Source organism: Nicrophorus vespilloides, unplaced genomic scaffold (genome assembly GCF_001412225.1).
Source record: "Nicrophorus vespilloides isolate i.1.1-1 unplaced genomic scaffold, Nicve_v1.0, whole genome shotgun sequence".
Taxonomy (NCBI): domain Eukaryota; kingdom Metazoa; phylum Arthropoda; class Insecta; order Coleoptera; family Silphidae; genus Nicrophorus; species Nicrophorus vespilloides.
The window spans coordinates 177921-196027 of record NW_017096594.1 but is presented as its reverse complement, the minus strand read 5'-3'; the positions used below and the strand labels follow the sequence as shown (position 1 = coordinate 196027).

At 28.8% G+C, this 18107-nt stretch overlaps 1 protein-coding gene across 1 annotated transcript in view; it reads left to right on the top strand.

Annotated features, from left to right (window-relative positions):
* Positions 1-18107, top strand: part of LOC108557489 (spondin-2) — a 106740-nt gene that overhangs the window by 369 nt on the left and 88264 nt on the right. The window lies entirely within an intron of this gene.

Sequence of the window (18107 nt, the reverse complement as noted above, 5' to 3'; positions counted from 1 at the left end):
ATTCTCATATTTTCTTAGCCTATTGAGACAAAATCATTTTCAATTACGAAATGACAGAAACTAACTTTCTGAAGAAAGTTTCAAACTTTCATATTGATCTAAAACTATATTGAAAAATAAGCAACTACTCAATATTTTAGTTTCAGAGTCACAACACACTTTACTTCCCTATGAAAATATACATTTTATATTCCTCCATAATATTAGCTTATAAAATATTGATGCACATTTTTTTTTCTATCAAATCGAAATGTGTTTCACTATAAAATAAAATAATATATAAATATTGATGACAATATCAAAATTATCTTTAATATTATATTAACATTTAGAACTTGTTTAAACTTATATTTTTATCAATATTATTACTATTGATTTACAAAATATATTCATAGAAAAGACATATATTTTAATACTAGTCAACATAATTATCAACAAATCTTAGTTGATTCATTTAAATTGAATAATTTTATAGTAAATATTTAAAAAATAAATACCAGTTGAATCAAATTAAAAATAATCAATACTCGCATTGGTTTTGAAAAAATAATAATTATTAAATTTGAAATTTATTGTTTTTTAACGAAAGTTTACTTTTAATTTATATTTTTATCTTCTTATATATCTTCTTATGTTTTTAAAACTTTTATATTGATCCAGAAGTATATTTGAGTTTAACTTCCTGCGGCTATAAGGTACTTGTGCGTATGTAATGAAAATATGTATGTATTATATAACTCACTCAATATTTAATTATACTATAAAAATCACCCTTTATTTGTTTTGAACCCAAGTTTCTTTGAAACAAACATAATAAAATTCAGTATATAATCAAATATTTAAAAAATACCTTACTTGGTTTACTTTATAAGTTAGTTACCGGGTTTTGATTTCATTGAAAAGATTTATTGGAAAAAAATATTCTTTATTTATTTTTTTTTAATTTTGGAGAGTTAAGTTAAAAATACTTTTATTAACTTTTAGTCTTTAAAAAGTTTTTGTTTAATTTTCAATTAATTAATTTAATTTTAAGAATTTTTGAAGTTAAGATTTCTTTTGAACTTATATATTTCTCAATTATTGAAAGGTTTATCTTTTGATAAATTATAGACCACGAAATTCTTCATCAACCACACAGTTTGATACAGTAAATTATAAATAAAAAATGTTGATAATATAATACTTTAAATTACTTTATCATTCCAACTTAGCCACTTCCAGTTCAGATTTCTATAAATAACAGAAAAGAAATGGTTAAAACGTATAGACCTGTGAAATATTTTTATTTAACATAAAAAAAATAAATGTATTTAGAATCAATACAAATTATACACAAAAGTATTGTAAATTAAAAAAAATATATATAGAAATATCTTTGATCTATAAATTTTTTAATTATTAGATTTTTCTAGCCAAGATTTGTATATTTATTTACCTTTAAGGCAATTTCCTTTTATCTCTGCTAATACAAATTTTGTAAATTAAATGTTAGAAATCTATTACTTAGAGGAAATAACTAAAATGTATATACTTTAGTGCCAAGATTTCAGAATTTATTTACTATTCAGTCAATTCATTTGTGATAGTATTTTCTTTAATGTTTACTTTACCATTTATTTTTAAACCGGAAATATAAAAAAAATAAATAACTTACAAATTTAATTGAAAATTAAATGCTATAATAATATAATTTCTCCATTTAAAGAATATTTTAAAATTATTGAACTTCATTAATTTTGTTACGTAATGAGTGACACGGATTTAGATTAATGGACGGATATGTTCGCGCCTCGTTTATTAGACAAAAATAATTAGAAAACGCCGAAAGATTTATTATTATAAACTATCAATTAGGTTTATTAAATATTGTTTTGAATTAATTACTTGTTAAGTAATTTGTATGAATTCAGACACTGAAAAATATTATTTATTACCATAAAATATTTGCCACGTGGCAAATAAATGTATTATTTGCTAAAAATTTGTTTTTACATATATTTAGTTTGTAATACATTTTGAAATCTGATGTAAGCTATTGCTTTTCAGATCTTACTTCAGTATTTGAATAAGTATATTTGTAGTTAAATTATAATTTATAATCATTTGTAATATAAAATAATAGTATAAAAGTATGAACAAATTGCCAAACTGAAAAATACGCAATTTTTGAGTTTCAGTTAAAGCTTCCTTTATTTAATACTTAGTTGTTACATTTATGTTCAGTTTTGATATTTATTTGAGGCTATTGAGAGCTGTAACTCGTTATGGCGAGATATTTGATACATTTGATATGACAATTTATTACTATCTAATTGTAACTAATTATAAAAACAAGAAAGTAGCTTTCACTATTTTATTTATGTTAACTGAGGAATTAAATGTACTATGATATTTTTTTGTTCAGTTGACATCTTGTTGAAAAAGCGCCATCTCTTGAGTTACAAATAACTAAGCAGTCGACTAATAAAGCAAAGCTTGTGGTTTATTGTAGACAATACATATAATTTATTTTTTTTTTGGTCTGGCATTATGACTTTTATGAAATGTAAATGCAAGGTGGAAGTAAACCGGCTGTTGTGTTGAATCGATAATGAGTGGGAAATGGGAAATCCAGGTAGTAAAATCCGTGCTGAAATAATGGTGCTGCGGAGTGGCCCGAAATGATATACATGGAATATGGAAATATCCAGGGATTTTTGACAGTTTAGCGGCTGCAAAGGCACAATGGTTCATCAAATCGAACGCGTAATGCGCCCAAATTAATGCAAATCAAATGGGATGACATTTATTCTGCTGCAGCCGTATTTTCCATTTCGGTCCAAACGTTCGTTCGTTCTCCTCTTCTTCTACTTTTCCTCTTCTCTTCTCGCGCCGATGACACATTTTCTCTCCCGCTCTATTTATAAACGGGGATTATTTTAAGAAAGTGCTTTCCGTCTCTCTCTCACCTCCTCAAGCCACGGGCTTTATTTTAAAATGTGCCGCCATTAGCGCACACCACGCTTCAGGAACACTTAAAACGAATCACTTCGGATGGTAGGTTTCCATTTCCCACCTACACTTATTTAATTCCAAATATAGCGATTATATAAACATTGTATACACATCAACAATGTTCTGATTACTTCAAATAGTATACTATAGGTAACACATTTTTTTATTACATGTGTTTCAAAGAAGTTTCTATGTTATGTTTTCTATTAGTAACTCTATATTACTAAACTAGATATTAGCATGTTTCTAGAAACATTTCTAATACTTTGTATATTTTAGTAATCAAGTTACTACTTCTATTAATAATTTAAAAAAAAACTTTAAATTGTAACTTAAATATATATTAACAAGTCTATAGAATCATTACTTGTAATCATCATTTTTATATAATAATGAAAGAATCATTTCTTATATTTTTCTACATTATTTTGTAGATATTTTTTGAGGTTATTTACTGCTTTTGTTGATAAAGGATTTAAAATAATTCTAAAAAAGATGGAACTTTCAAAGTTACTACTTTTTTATGATTATGACACTATTTCTGCCTCCTAATGTGTATCTAGGTTACTACTCTATAAGTAAATTTAGTAACTATAAAATGTTACTAAAGATTATTTTTGAAATATTTTCAATAATTGCAAAGGGCTATTGACTATTGTTCTTCTTGTCCCAATAAATATAATGTCATAAATGTATTAAAGTTGGTATTCATTACAACACCATACCAACTACAATTTAAAATAGACTGGTATGATATATGTGTTCTTTATTATTTATAGTGTGTATACATAATTAACATAGTAACATAGTTAATATACTTCTCAATTTACGACATTCTGCAAATTTGTACGTAAGTAGAAATGGTTGTAAGTCGAATTACATTAAAAATATAAAACTATAATAGATATATGTCATTAACTTCTTCTTGTTATGTAGAGTTATGTAAATACATATATAATAGTTATAATAAAAGACAAAATGCAATGAAAATGTAAATTGTCATAATAAGATAACATTTCCGATGATCTTCCAATTGTTATTTTTTTTGTAATAACAACTTTTTTTTTTGCACCATTCAACTAGTTTAGCTAAAACGAAATGTTCGTAAAATGGGAGAAAACTCCGTTCAACATACTTTGTATGCATATGTTATTGCATATTATTCGGAACTGTATTGGAAATAAAAAAAAAACGAGATAGAGAGGCTAAAAAAAACTTGTTGATCTCCAGACTAGTAACTTCAATTTTATTTTCCGTTATATTTGTACGTATCCGGAGGGCGGTTTTTAGGGGTGTTTACGGATGGGTCGAGATATTTGCATGCGGATTACACGCCGGAAAGGATATCGAGTTGCTGTCCTGAAAGACCTTCGGATCGCTCAATCATCTTTGCAAAAAAAAAGGAAACCCACCTCCCCCGGTTCCAACCAAATTCTTCTTCTTCATCATCCCTTTTTGCAACAAAATAAAATTGAATTGTCTTTTCTCTCGCGCACCATTAATCATCGAAACCCGGGGAATTTAATGAAAAGCCTTAATTATATACGGGATATCCGGTTCGTTGCCATCAAAACTGATACTCCTGATTGACGTTTTGATTGGTACATCAATTCGCAGACGTATTTATTGAGCAGTCCTTTTTTTTCATCGTATCTTCCTTCCTTCCATGTCCTGGCCTGAGGAAAAAAAGATTGGGCATCGTGAAATGTCGCAATTCAACTGGAATTGCTTCATCAGGCCAGATCTCTTCGCAAGGGGTTATTGTGTGAGCGCCCCGGGATTTATTCTCATAAGTTTATTTCCGCCGGGGATCTGCTTCTGCACCCGACGGCAAATACAGCGAAATGAGCGAGAAATCGCTTCCGAATATCGATTTATTCAGTGTGTTTCGATAATCTTGAGATACTTTTGCATCTGGAGTTCATTGAAACAACATTTGTTATATATACACAAACTACATCGATTTTGGTCTAGAGCAGCGCTTCTTTATCTTTGGGGTGCTTGATATATCGAAGTTCGACAATCGAGTTATCAACGAAAATATACTTGGATTAGAATTAAAGAATATATAGATACATTGTCGATGCGAATTTAGGTATGATTTTTATGTGATACAACCACTAAGTTAGGATAATTGTGTAGGTTCCAAAACAGTGTTAGCCGAGGGCCCCCAGTGTTAGTCAAGTACCACCAAACAATGTTAGTTGAGGGTTCTCAATCAGTATTGATCGAGAGGGCCCCAAATATTATTAGTCGAGGGCCCCCAATCAGTATTGGTCTAATAGCCCCAAACAGTGTTAGAAAGCAGTATTTTCTGAGGGTCCCTAGCAGTGTGAGCTATCGCTACTTGAGGACCCCAAAGTTAACAGAACTTCTGAATTCACTCTCTCATAAATATTACTGAAAAATGATATTTAAAATGATAGGTTTTATACAGCAAATAAATAAATCAATATTTAGTTGAAAAAAAAATCACAAAACGTTTATTTTCCTAAATTTTAAATTAATAATATTAAAGTACAGTGCATTACCTATTTAATTAGTTAATTAAACAAATTAAATTGTATCCATAATTATATATTTATTATTTTCAAGATCACAGACACTATATTTGTTTGAAATAAATATGTTTTATTATCGTATTTCCAATGGTCTAGTTTTCAAATTTCAGTGTTTCATAGCTTGTGTTACCCATTAACACAAAGCGCATTGTTTCATATTTCATTATATAAATTTTATTCATTATTGAATGGCTATACCAAATATCACATTTTACCGAATCTATAGAAATAATATATATTATTTATTGCAGTGCAAACTATTTGCAATTTTAAATATGGTGTATGTATCCAGTTGAATGGCTTTTGTAAAGCGTTTCAATTACAATATAATATGTCATTTAATTTAAACTTTTCAATAGACGCTTCAACATGATATTATTATTAATGAAATATAATGCACATTTCAGGTGTATAATAAATTGAAGCTACAGTTTTTATATATATATATTGTTATTGTAAAACCTATACATAATAGCTAATAATTTCAGAACATTTATTTTAATTGGGACGAAAATTATTTGTTTATTTATTTTATTTTAATTTTATATTTTTGCAATAAATATTAATATTTTAATTACAACCAATCCAAAATTTCTAATTAACTAATTAATTAATATTATCCTTTTCAATTAATGTATACAACAATACCTCGTACTGTGCGGTTGGTTGGTTCTGTTTGAAACCGGACACTAAAATGTGTACTATAAAAAAAAATGTGTATTTTTTTAAAATTTATTTTGATATTAATATTTAGTTTGTTTCCAAACTTTGAAACCGGGCTATAAGAATCCGGACTATGCGAGGTATTGCTTTAAAATATTATGAACTCAAAGATGTAAACGACTAAGATGAAATGTTTAATAACAGAAATATTCTTTTGAAGTTTAATTAAAGTTAGCTAATTGATGTTGTAAAATATATCATAAATTTAATAGAATTTACATTGATTTGAATATAATTTTAATTAATTTATTATAATTACTCATTTTATGGTTTGCATTAAATTGAACTTTCGCATTAATCGAGACTGTTTTAATTTATATTAAGAGAAACTCGTGCAGTTTTGCAATTAACCTAGATTTATTATTATAATTGCACAAACTGTAAAGGTCATTAAATATAATCGATGCTTCATACGGTTAATGACTTGTTAAATATTGGATTTAATTGCATGCATTTTAAGAACTTTTAGTACTTTCTGGATTGATATAAAGTCTTTAAGGTGCACCCACTACTAGGGTTGCTGAATCGGGAATTCCCGGTCTAGAATTATCCCGGGAATTATCGTTAGAGACTCGAGAAATTTCAATCAATTTTGAAAATGTTTCGAGTTGCGGAGGGTTAAACGAATTATGACTATTGTGTAACATCCAGAAACTTATAAAACTGGAGATTTTTTTTATGATTTCATTTGTTAAAGGGTTAATGAAACGACTGTTTCCAGGATCTGAAATACAACAAATTGGTAATAATAACTTTGAAACATTTTCATGCAATATTGATAGTAAAAAATATGGTAGATGATGCAACCTTATTGGAAACGGGATCAATATAAAGTACTGAATATAAGAGGATATTTTCTTTGTCAGGAAAAGTTTGTATAAAACTAAAAAAATAGACTATTTTTTTCAAGAAAAATAAAAGTTTCAGCAAATGCTCATATAATTTGTTAATTTTTCTCTTCAGTACAATGTAACATATAAAATAGAATAAATAAGTTGGTTATAAAATCCCGAGAATTCCCGGGAATGCCTCAAACAGTTGTCTCGTGTCCCGGGAATAAAAAAAACATTTCGAGACTCTACCCACTACGTCTAATAAACACTCGTTCATATAAAGATTATTTTCATTCAATAAAATATAATTAATAAAGTAAATTGATTTTATTGTTTACTATAGAAAATTAGTTTTCCAAACTTATTTCATCTCATATACTTATTGAAGGTGATTGAAAGTATTACGTTTTATTCTTATCTCTTTGATAAAGTTTATGAATGGACCAGAATTATATTGTAGTTATTACATATAACAATGGGTGGGATTACATCTTTTGTGATGACGGCGGAGCCCGTGACAAATGCGTGAATATTGACATTAATTTGCCATGAATATGAACCGCGTTGATTAATTAGCGCTCCCGGAGCCCGGACATCGGCGAATTAGCTTCGCGTTACGTAAATAACACGTTGCGCGTTACGTAAGAAGATCATTCAGCGTCGTCCGGCCAATTAATAAATTAACGACGATTTCCGCTGCCGCCACTTAATGGCAGATCAATTTAGATTGGCAGTGATATCATCATAATAACAACGATTTAACCAGTTTTCCTTTTGCTGAAAATCTTCCATTACTCAACATATCAACAAATTCATTATAGGTAGTTTCAGCCTAGTAATTAGCGGTTTGCAATTTGTAAATGTTTGCGGTGTGTGCTCAGAATTCAAACACAATTTACTGCAGCATATTGTAACTGGTTTGTTCGTTGCAAAATGAACACAATTTTGCTTCAGCCGCTACACGCAGCAGTGATTCGGCGGGATTTTCGTGAGATTTGAATTATTAGGGGAAGGCGACAGACTTAATGCGGAGGTGTGTGTTCGGGAGGTGGATTTTCCTGGGTGGGTTTTCAGAATGTAAAGCAACCTCTGATACATTGAAGATTAATGCGAGGAGGGTGGCTTTTGGGGGTTTGTATACTGTATTCCATATCATCGCCGTCATCGTCTCTTTGACAACATTATGCATATACGTGGGGCGGACAACAATGTTCATACCGGAACGAGATCATCCCTTAATGCGGACATATGTTTCGAGCAGCTATGCTATAGTGTTCTTTCGCGGAACAAAGAAATAAAAGTATGAAACGGGTGGAAATGACATAAAGCTGTGCAACAAAACGTGTCTGGACACTGCAGCAAACGAAAACAAAGAGCTGCATTTATCATTAGTTCATTTTTGTTGCGTTCGTTCTGTTTTCGCTTCGGATTATATTTATTTATTTAGGTTTTTTTTACGAGGGGCTCGAAAAATATATATAAATAGGACTTTGAAATAAAGTCATATTACTGATGTTTGCGGCCATAAAAACAACTTTTAATACGGATTAATGACTGCACTATAATAATGAGACATTACTTTACATTTATACTTTAAATTTTAGATGTAAAAACTTCTATAAAGTTTATGAAAAATTATTACTAGGTAAACCATATACAAATCGCACTAAGAATTGTTAGATCTTTCATATATTTGTGTGATTTTCTATTTCATGTTCAAAATTAACTTTATATGTAATTATTTCAGTATATTGATTTTTATTAGATTAAATTAAATATAAGAAATCATTATATATTATTATAATTTAGTATTTAATATAAAGAATAATTTGTATTTCGATAACGAATTACAAAAATTTATATTAAGTCTTACGGAGAAAATGGTTTACATTTTTGAAAAAATCGGCTTTCGAACTGCCTTTAAGAATATTTACTTGTTTATAACATAGTTACAAACTTTAAGAAACCTTAAAATTCTGGATTTTCTTTTGGAACAGAAGGAAAATTGTATATAAAGTTACAAAATTATATTTTACAATGTAATTTTCGAGAACGAATTACGAAATTTTAGATTAACTCTTACGAAGAAAATGGTTTAACTTTTTGAACAATTCGGTTTTCGAACTGCCTTTAAGAATATTTACTTGTTTATAACATATTTACAAACTTTAAGAAACCTTAAAATTCTGGATTTTTTTGGAACAGAAGGAAAATCTATTATATTTAAAGTTACAAAATTATATTTTACAATGTCTTACAGCAAAAATGCTTTAAGTATTTCAACAATTTGGTTATAGAAATATACTTATTTTAAAATTATTTTTTTTTATAACATTAATAATAAACAAAATATATTGTATAATAACAAACCATACAAAGGGCAACTCACTTTTTATAACATATTTATAATATAATAGTTTGTCTAAGTTACATCACAAAAAAATAAATAAAGAAATTAAAATATTTCATTTTATATAAAGACTAAAACTGCGAATTTGAAATGTCTCGAGTTTTAAATCAAATTAAGCATTTATTTGATTACGTTAGAAATGAACAACCCTTGCTAATGTAATAAATTACATTTTATTATGTCGTTTATATTAAGAATGAATTTCGTAACGTGTTTAATATAATATTACTGCTAAGGTAAGATGAAATTAGAGCTAAGAAGAAAATAAATTTAGGACTTGAGTGTTTTCAATTTTAATTATATCACTTAGGGGAATGCGAATTAGCAATCCCTTCAAATATAATTAATTACATTTCATTATTTCATTTGTATTATGAATTTGCTTTATAAAATTTAATATTCATAAAGTTGTTGATTTATGCTCAAAACGAATTGCAGTTATACTTAAAATTAATTAATATAATTATAATCAAAATATGTTTATTCAGAAAATAAACACAGTTTTCATTAATTAAGTTAATAAATTTAGTAAGAAATTTTTCTTGAATTTTCTGATTAATTTTTAAATTCTATAAATTATAAATATATTGTGATAAAATTCTAAGTTTATTATATAATCAATAAATACTGTTATTTTTAAGTAATTTATAATGGAAATGTTTGATTTGTACATGATAAAATAAAATATAGTTATAGTTTATTTTTAATGAATTTTGTTTGTTTTATACAAATACTGCATTGCGTAATTAAAAGATTATGAATGAATAAATAATAGTAGGTTCAATTATCACATGCTATTCTTTCTGGATTTATACTATTAATTAAAATGCGATGGACTAAATAAACCAATTCATATATTGCAAAATTCAATGGGATTTGCATTAAATACAAACGCGTTATTACGATTGAGTGACATAATGTGAGCGTCGATAAATAAACCGCATTAACGTGCGAAATGTGCATTGTTACAGTGTCGGCCTGTTTGTTCTTTTATGAATTGTTAACTTGAATTTATATTTGTAATTTGTGTATTTGCAGTGTCGAGCTGCGATTAAAACATTAATGCCAATAACAAAATAAACTGTTGAGAAAAAAGTTATACAAATATTTGTTAAAAATTATGCGTTGAAACGATTATTTGACAATTATCTAAAGAGTAAGAGAACAATTTAATTCTAATACAAAAAAAAATATCAATAATGCCTCAGCTTTTAAACCGAATTTCGGTTCCGGAACAAAAAACTCGTTTGTCAGTTCGAGAACCGAAATTCTCTTTTTCCTATACACTTTCCACTCAAGCAATGAACTTTTACCTACAAACATAAGAAAATGTGATTATTTTGTAATGGTAATTAGAATAATATTTATTGAAACGTATATTTATCATAGCCAAATGAAATTAAAAGGTTAAAGTTTTTGAAAAAATCAGTTTTCGAACTTTTATTACAAACATTATTTTGTATTATTCAAGTTTTTCATAACATATTTACAAAATGTAACTTAAGCATAGAAACCTACTTTGTAGCATTTTTTAAATTGTGTTTGAGAACCGAGGTTTTCCTGAATTTTTGCGCGTCAATTAAAACTGGAGGTATAAAAACAAAGTATACATTAAGTTGATTGATTTTCGCTACGACTCAACTGAAATGGATTCAGTTTAATGATTTCGTTAATTATTTCCTTAATTAGCTGGAGGCAATTAAAAGGAAATTTAATTAAGAGCAAACACGGGTTTGGTCTAATTGAATAAAATTGAAACTTTGGCAAATCAATTGCACAAATATAAACTGGATCTGTGCGAGATGGGTTTGCTCCATTTATGCAATAACGAAGAGAACAGAGAGAGAGAGGGAGAAAGAAAAAAGAGAGAGAAATGGATTAAATGTATGCATATACGGAGAGACATTATTAATGAATATGCAATGTGCAGAATGAAGTAGATTTTGGGGTCAGTGCAAATTGCGAAAACAGAACCAGGAACAGCAACAGCTCGGCTTGTGTATTTATTTATTTATTGATATTTACTCGTGGGATGGAAGGGTTGGAAGGGAAAAGGGGATGTTCTCTATACATTTGCGTACGCAAACATCGACCTATCCATTAAAACATTTTGGGGCTAATCGCTAAATCCGTTCTATGTTTTTCCGTTGGTCACGTGTCGCGTCCAATGGTCGCAATTCCATTTTCCGATCATTTATATTCATATTCCCGAAAGCAGATGGGACTGATAACATCCGATGTCCACCAGTGTGTTTTTAATAAGCCTTGTCATTAATTCAATTCATTTATGCTCTGTACAAATAAGCATATTTCTACCAATTTCCATACAAATTTCACATGCTTTTTCTTCTGATTCATTCGATTATATAAAATAGTCTCAATTAGCTATTATGCAATAGTTATTTAAAATAATTTATATTGCTAATTTGCAAGGGAAATCGAAATTCTATTCGGAAACCGAAACCGTTTGTTCGGATTCCGAGTTACTTGAGATATATAATTTATTAGTTCTGAAGTATTACTATTTCACTTGATAAATCTGTTAAGAAAGTTCTTCAAAAGTAAAACATAGAATTTACTATTTTTTGTAACAATATACACCAAATTGGAAAATTGTTACATTATTAATTATTATAAAATATAACTTTTCGATCAACTCAAGTAAATTTAAACCAGGTTATTTAATCATAATACATTGATCTAACATTTATTTTGTATAGTACAGAATTCTCTATAAGATTGTATTCTTGGATATATTTTTTTAAAATAATTTTGGTTAATCAACATGAGGAAAACAATTATTGCAATACAATGAAGTATTTAATGAAGTATAGAAATAAGAGAACACAAAAGACCTTAAACTCATTTCTACAAGGATAACAATCTACTTTACGAAAAGAACAGGTTTTCTGGCTTTATTATTTGGTAGACAACTTCAGACTTACCCTGCATGACATTATCCTTAAATCACGATTTGATAAATTGAAAAGATGCTTTATGTAAGATCCAATTAATTTGTATATTTATATTACTTCAGAATAATAATTGATAATGCAATTAATATTTTTTACCAATATTAAGTTATGTATAGGTACCAACAACTAAATCCTAATTAATCTATTTTTTAACTTGTGGTTTCTACTGATTTATTAAGATTGAATCCAATCACACTGAAACATTACTGTCAAATGTCAAAATAATGATACTACTCCAAAAATACCCCATTATGAGGGAGGAGGAATTCTACTATTTGTTATTTATAAATAGTCCTCATCACCTCCAAGAATTCATTATTAGCCCATTTACCCCGGTTCGCCGACCCCTGATTTTCAACATACTTTTTTGAGATAAATACAATAATAGCATCATATTTTTTAATAATTTGTTAAGTAATTAATTTAATTATTTGTTCAGGTATGTTACAACTAACTTTATGTATTAAATAAGTTTTTAGTAATCATGGATTCTGTGCACTTCAAGTATTAAATTACGAGTTACTTGAAAAGTAAAATTTGATATTGAGAAATATTTTCTTGTTCATTTATTTAATTTGATACAATTGCAGTTATTTTACTTGTTTTTTTTTTATTTATTAAATAAATAATCAAGATATCACAACTTTGTGTATGAAGAAAATTAAGAGTTTTACAATTGATAAAAACATGTAACTACTTTTGTACTTATTAAGTAGCGTAATGTGTTTAAGTCCCATGAATACCATATTTTTTTGTATTTGGATACGATAGTTCTGTAACGTTTGTAATTGATTGTTACAAGTAAATGTAATTATCTTAATGAAATACAAAAGGAAATTGCTTGCAATGTTGTTGGTCGGAAATGCAGAAATATTCTTCACACCGAAGCCACTGCAGTCATCCGGTCTAATTTAATTGCAATTGTTGCGGTTTAGGTACTAATTAAAGCAACGAATATAAGTGGAGTAACCGGACGGAAAAGGCGCAAGATAAATTTAAAATTCGCGCCGAAAACAAACAACATAAATATAAAATTCTCCTCGAAAACAAAACAACAAAACAAAAGTGATGCAACGTTGCGGTGGTTGAGGGTGAGGATCGCAACGATTTTTCAACCCCGAGTAAAAGTTCCGTTTTTTGCAACCACCCGTCTCACCTCTGACCGCCCACCAGTTTATATACAATATATATATAAAACACAGTTTTTCTGTTTGTCTCTTCGCGTTGTACATGAATAAATAATCGAGAGGAATTTTTCATGCGGCTGTTTTCTCGCACAAAAGTATAACCATCCCCGGCTTAAGTATATTATTTATTTTTTGAGATGCAAAACATAGAATTTTATTTGACGTGCATTTCCTTTTCACTTCGGTTTTACTTGTATATCCTCTGTACGAAAACACGCAATAAGCCTGCAGCTACATAACGCTCAAACTCTAATCCAAGAAATATCTCTCTCTCACACACACTCTATACATTCACATGATTGTATGTGCTTGTATATATGCACGTGAAGGCGGAGAATTTCTTCGTTTTTTTTTATTCTTTTCCGTTTTGATCGATATCGTATTAAATTCGCATCAAACACAGTTCCCTTCAAATTCAATCCTTCGGCTCAAGCGGAACGGATTGTCTGCAGGGGGAAAGAAATCGTTTGTTCTGGAATTAATGCGAGCGATTGTGTAATCAGCGGAATTCTGTGGATAGCAACTTGTTACGTCTGTGAGGGGGTTGAATGCGGATGCGCCCGTGTTCGTGCGACTACCGCATGGGGCGCGAGTAAAAGGCACGTTAAGCTCCCCAAAAGCTTCGTGTAAAAAGGTCGGCTTATTTATTATAAATAAAATTGCCAGGGACCAAAGCACTTCGTTCCTCCTCCTCCTTCAACAGTCATCTTCCAACTGTACACTTTCTCTTATTACACCCACCTCCTCATCCTGCTACCCTTCTATTTAGGAATACAGTAAAGAGCTTTATAACTTTTACGAGTGCGACGCGATTTTGTCATTCCACATGAAAAACATCGAGAGCTCCGCGCTTTGCATATTTATTTTTCGCCATTTAATATTTTATTCGTTTCAGTATTATGTATACATTTTTTTCCAACTTTTTTAACGTATGTGTGTGACTCATTGAAACGCTTTGCTTACTTTTTCAATTTCACATTTTTTTCCCCTCACAAACAATATAATTCCGTAATACCTATTTTATAACTCTGAAAAATATTATTTAAAAAAAATTCTTTAGAATTATTTGTGAAACATTTATTTTTATACGTTGAAATCGTTACGTTAAGCTACAAAATATCCTTAGACTTTAAAAAAATGAATTAAAGATATTTGATTTTAAGCAATTATTTCCATTTAAAATTTCATTATTGATGAATTTATAAGTATTTTGTGCTGAATACCACTCATAGTGCGGCTTCATTGAGTGCGGTTATAGAATTTCAAAACAAATTAAATTTTAATTGAGCAAAATAAAATTTAGTACACAAAATTATTTTCTTAAAACATAATTGATTGTTTTTTTTTATATGCAGTCAAGTCTTTTTTTATAAAGTCCTCGATTAGTCCGGTTTTTATAGAAAACGATTATTTGGACAATACGAGGTATTTTTTATGAGGCATATATTTATAAAAAAAAATAGAAAGAATAATTTATTGTCATTTAGAAATTTTATTTATTATTATTGTTTTCGTATGAATCAAATCAAATCATTTATATCGATTACATCGTTACGTAATTTCGAAAATAAACTACTGTAAGACAACAATTGAGAGATTTATGGGATGTGTTCGTGCATTAGAGTCAGCGGTAGTTAATTTTAATTGCTACCTCTCAATAAAAATGTCATACACAATTATGCAACTTTCAAAATACAAGCACGGAGTAAGATTAATTTATGTCTGGAGACAATTTTTATAACACATGAAGCAAACAACAACAGAATGATTGCACAAGTATACACATTTTGCGTTGTAGACAAGTGATTAACAATAATTGTCCAGAATGTATTTATACACATATACATGCATTAAAACACAAAATTTATATGAAGTTTTTTTCTTGTAAGGATCAAATATGATTTAATTTTATATAATTAATTATAATAATATTTATTACAAAAGAAACATTACAATATCTAAAAAAAAATAAGCAGATAAAGTATAATATAATACCGTTTTTCAGTAGTTAATTAATAAAATTTTATTTTATACATTAGCTAATTATTTTATACATTACCCAGTGAATGTATAAAATATAGTTGAAATATGAAATAATTAGTGTTTTTAAGGTTGTATTAATCGAAGGAAATATTTTCTCAGACATTATTGCACAGATAGTGGTGGTTATTACATGTAGTCTAATATACTTTAACTATTTGCTATAGATATTCTATGAAATAACTAGTTATTTAATAAAATAAAGAATGTGCCTTTTTGTATGTTCAATTTGTTTGAGTTCAATTTTTCTATACGTTGTACCAATATCGTTTTTTGCTATTTGGTGAAAATGCTGCAATATATAATAGAAAATCCCGTTCGGAAAAATTGACTTTGCTGTGTTATTTATTTAACATCGTCGATGCAGAAGATCAGATAGCATAAGGGGAAAGTTTAAGCTCCTTGGAAAAATGCAGTTCGGAGTGGACACGTCCAGTCTGAAACAAATATGTCGTTAGTGACTAGCAGGAAAATATAACTTGCTTGGCACGATTTCATTTTGAAACGTATGTTCCTTCGTCCGTATTTCTCTTCAATATTTGTTTTGCAAAATAAAAGAAGAAACAAAAAAGGAACGACAAAAGATACACTCGGATAAGATTTAAGTGGAATGGAAGTTAATGGCAAGAACCGAAATAATATTCATCAATTTTACGCCGCTCGGAAGAGTTCAACTGCGAACTGAAGTTCTAATCCTTTAGCTGTGTCTCGCACGAAATCTCCCGTCAAGTTCTCCAGGATCCAGGGGCGAAGACCAGCATTAACCCTCAACCCCGTCCTGAATAAACCTCTATTAAGAAAATTTGCATTTATATCCGGAACTAATGTGTTTGTTAACAAAACGGAACCCTGAGAATACACGTTTATTGATTGGTAATCCGAGCTTTTGCAGGGAGAAAATAAAATGAGAAAAGAAAAAAAATCATATTTGGTTATAATATTTTCGGTCTGGGTGTGATGCGATGAGAGAATCAAATTACTTTACTTGAAAGTGGCAATCAGCTGTTCTTAACCAGAGCAAAAAAAATGTGTATTAAATTATATTTTGAATGTAAATAAGCTTATTGTGTCTTCACAACGCTGGAATACATACATATTTATTACATCGCTGGAAAATAACAAAAAACCTAGTACTTGTTGAGTTGAGGTTATGCATGCAAACCTCGGGACAAATCAATTCCACATTCACCGCAAATATATGTGTGTGTATATATTTTTTTATTGGTCTCCTATATCTTCTGGTTAATACATTATTGTGCAGATGGATGCCTTATTGTGGTCGGATTTTTTTTAATGGTGCAAGAGGATAATAAATACGGAAGGAGAATGAAAGGAATCGTCTGTGAGGATGGTTGACGGAGAGAGAGAGGCAGAAACGTAACGATCGTGTTTTGGACCATAACTCATTTTTCCCTTCGTCCTCTGCGTCCTCTGCGCTAGGGCTGTCCTCACCAATAAATCCGTCCAACAAAAGCGTTGAGTAGGGATGGGAAACGGGGGGGAAAAATGAGAGGAGAATGCGATAACTCCACCATGATTAATCGAGGTGAATAAAATAATGCAATACTTCTTTCTTTCTCGCTCTCTATTTCTGTCTCTTCTTTGCCCCCAACAGGCTTTGGCCCCAAAAGGGAAATTAACATTCCGTCACCGCCATTCTTTTCCATAAGAATGAAGGCAGAGAAATGATAATTAAGAGGGTGGAATGTTCTTCACAAGAAAAATCTTTTACATCGTTTGTTTTTGTTGAGTGAATCCAACTATGTCGATTACAAATCTTTTTTTTTATATCTTCACCTCTATTTTTCTAAACATTGAATATTATTTAAACAGCAAAGATAGAAAGATTATAAAATTTAGTTTATTTTTATCAAGCTAGAATCTTCAGGTCTCTGATTTTCCTTCAATCAAAGGAGAATTTGTTTTGATACATTTTGTTATAAATAATCCTATTTTTCGTAACATTTGTACTCAATTTTTGTTTTCTTAAATTCTACATTTTTTTTAATTTGTAAACAAATCAATTCAATAAGATATATTTTCTCAAAATATTCACATGATATAAAATTTTGAGAAATTCATTCATAACTTTACTACTTTTGCTTTAGTTTTAAGTTCTTTTGTTAGAAATTAATTTCATTTATTACATTTATTCGAATATTGGCTCAAATTTAGCTCAATTATAGAAGTTTTTTGTTTTGATACTTTCTAGCATAATTTTTAAATTTGTAGCCAATAAAATCTACTTCATAATATTTTTATTAATTTTCTTGATATTTCAGGTTATTATTAATTATTTAGTCTTAATATTAATAAGACCTAACTTAAATAAATATGTACAGTTGACATGGATTCAAAAGAGCTACGTTTTCCAATGACACTTC